This window comes from Montipora foliosa, chromosome 1, assembly GCF_036669935.1.
Source record: "Montipora foliosa isolate CH-2021 chromosome 1, ASM3666993v2, whole genome shotgun sequence".
In the NCBI taxonomy this organism is placed as follows: Eukaryota; Metazoa; Cnidaria; class Anthozoa; order Scleractinia; family Acroporidae; genus Montipora; species Montipora foliosa.
In genome coordinates this window covers 59,207,894-59,211,061 of record NC_090869.1, presented here as the reverse complement: position 1 = coordinate 59,211,061, position 3,168 = coordinate 59,207,894, and the positions used below count along the sequence as shown (strand labels likewise).

Sequence of the window (3,168 nt, the reverse complement as noted above, 5' to 3'; positions counted from 1 at the left end):
ACTTTGCAAATAACCTTTCGCATGTCAAAATGTCAATTAAATGTCAAAGTGTTGAAAAAGGGCGGCACTGTGTGGTCCCACGCGAGTTCAAGCGCGATTCGTTTATTAGTTGTTCAGAGGTGTTCTCACTTGTGCGAGTACGTTAGCAGTCCAGGATTGTTATTAATTTTGATAACCGTGTTACGTCACAACATGGCGGCCGTTGCAGAAATCGGAGGATTCTGTATACACTTCACTTTATTCGTTTTTTGTTCGGAACTAGTTGGGTTATCTACCCAAAATTCTATTCGATATGGACAACAAAGGAACATTCTTGGCATTTGTAAAAGATGGCGGTGGCAGAGCGGGTTGAACGGTTGGAAATGTTAACTGTAAAGTGGGACAGTGCATGAAATTTGACCCCAAAGTCAGGTACGTTTTCCACTTTGTCGTTAGATTAAAGGCACTTGTAGATTTTTCCAGCATTTGCAAAAAAAATGTCGACATCTTCAAGTCTTTTACTTGACTTTTCACGTGTTTTTGCTGTTGTGCACGATCTATTAAAAATGTGCAAGGGGGTATTTTGATTTGCGATGTGCTGTTAATAATGGCACCCATATTTGATTGATTTACTCCTACAAACCTAGGCGTTGAGATGGCGGATGCTGATGCCCACAGGGAAAAAAAAATGGCAAACTTGTGTAGATTTTGTGGCTCTACAGCGTCGAAAAAGACTGAAAGGCCTAAAAATAAATTCAAGGATGATTTTGAACGATATTTGGTATCAATTCTGAAAAGTGCAGTGGAAGGCTTAACGCTTTAGTGACACAAGAACAATGCCTGTCAAAAAAGTGATGGCCGTTGATCCCCTGCAAACTGTAACAAAACACAACTTTAGTTCCATTATGTTTGGATCCAACCTGGTTATGCATTCAATTGCACGCAGCAGAATGGCAGTGGATATTTATGGAAAATTTCATCCGGGTCGTCAGTATAACATTATGAAATCCTGGTTAAATGGTTCCCTGCTATGCCAGAAGGAGACATTCTAACTGCCATAGATAATGATCAGGTTTTGTTAAAGAAGTGGACTGGGTGCAAAGATAAACATGCTGCATCTTGACATGTGTGTGTTATACAGAGGTTGGTACCAATGCATGATGCAGTTTTGCAAAGAGATGAGAAGCTTGCACCAAGGTAATGCAAATGCCACAATTTATAATTTATGAATCCTACCACCTACATTTTGTGATTTTGAATATTTTTTGCAAGTCTCTTCTCTGTTTAAATTGTCCATTATGGGGACTATTTTAATCATTACCAAATCCCCAAATTGGTAGGACTGAAGAGTGACTGAAATGCATGAAGAAACCATTCTTTATCTATTAGCTGTGTTAATAAACATAAAATGTTTTTTTTCCTTTTTGTTTATCAACATTAACATTTTGAACAATTATGCAGTAGCTTAATTAAACCTGACAACTGTTTTTTAGAAAAAGCCTTGAGATTTATTTAGCAGGATTTTTTGTTCAATGTGTAGTTCCATAAAATGTCCATTCCTTCCCCACAAAAGGTGCATTTTGACACCCCTTCACCAATCTGGAAATTCTAATGAGATTTCTTTGAGTGTTTTGGTCTTTCTGCACCCTTCCTCTCCCTGGAATTTGAAATCCTTTGTGTGTGTGTGTGTATATGGAGATTTTTTTTTAGTACGGAGTCTATGGATTTTCAACTTTGCATGTAAATTGAACAAAATATATTTTGATGAAAGATTGTGGACCAGATTTTCTTCACATTGACAGCTTTTTAACGGGGACTGCTTTTCATAATTATAAAATTCCTTTTATAAAGAAGATGTCTGTTTACAAACATTGACATCAAATTTCTTTTGATATTTAAAAAAGCCAACCACCGAACAAAAGAACCCTTTGTTTCGGCATCCAATAAGGCTCCAGTTGGCACATTAATATTAATAGGTGATGTCATTGATATCCTCACTATATAGCAAGCTGAGCTAGAGTCAATTGCCTGAAAGATGAGGGGTGGGCTGACTGTTTTCATAATCAAGTAACCCATTTGACAACATATGTACTTGCATACTCTTATTTTAATTGAGTGGTTTAATTTTAATTGAACATTTTTATTAATGTTGTTACTTGATCATACTTATTTTAAAATTCATTAACAGTAAATGGCCAAAAAGATTGGAAGAAGCAAAGACTGAAACAGCATCTCCTAGATGATTTCTCTGCCACATCTGATGATGTCATGCTATTGCATAAAGAGGGAAGTAAAGAAAGATTGTCATTGACAAGTATAATAAATATTATAAAACTTAAAACTAAGAGGGTACTTCATTTGGCTAAATCACCGAATACAGTGGATGTTTAATTGTTTAAATTGTTGTTTTGGTCATTTTATGATTTGGAGTTTTGGTGTATTAATTCATCGAATGTGGTTTCTTGCATCTTCATTATTTCGTTTTCATTAAGAGGACTCTCATTTCTATTTTATTTACACTTTTTTTTAATTTGGTTGAATGGTGTTTCTGTCTAAAGTTTAGTACGTTCTAGAGAAATTAATACTAAAGCCCATTTGAAAGTATCATACATATCTCTTACTTTAGAACAAAAAAATGATCCTTGAAATTTTGCTCCAAGTTGTGCAAAGACGTGCTACAAACACGTTCGTACGGTAACATGTTTTTGGTATTTAAGCCGTACACACACATACAGGGAGTCATTTCAGCGGCTTTGGCAATATTAATGTCGTAACGTGTAAATAAAACGTAATTTTCCCCTTCGTTGGACCATCGCTTCCTGTGCATTCGGCACTCAATTTAAGAGCCGTTTCAAAAACGAAATTATTTACTTACTTTTCTTGTTTAATTTTTATTTTATACAGAATGCCCCAGCTTCGCCTCCCAAGAAAAAGAAACCGACTGATGACTGATAAAAATATCATGCCCAGTATCCAAGAATAAACAGTGCATTTTAGCTTAACTGTTGTCGTCTCCTTTACTGTGTTATTTCACTCGGAACAGTTGTTAGATTAGGTATTGAAAATAGTGCCTCGAAATAACTTTTCCTAAACATTCCACATTCTATGCATTTCACTGTCATATAAGCATTGAAAATTCCTTCCTCTTTGCCCCGCGTTGCACCCTATCGTCCGCCATATTGAATTTTC

General features: G+C 35.8%; 1 long non-coding RNA gene across 1 annotated transcript; it reads left to right on the top strand.

Annotated features, from left to right (window-relative positions):
• The first annotated feature begins 222 nt into the window (after positions 1-222).
• Positions 223-2,830, top strand: LOC137979595 (uncharacterized). The gene is made up of 3 exons (XR_011118369.1): positions 223-411; positions 627-1,176; positions 2,168-2,830. It is a non-coding gene; the product is annotated as an uncharacterized lncRNA (long non-coding RNA).
• Positions 2,831-3,168: the final 338 nt, after the last annotated feature.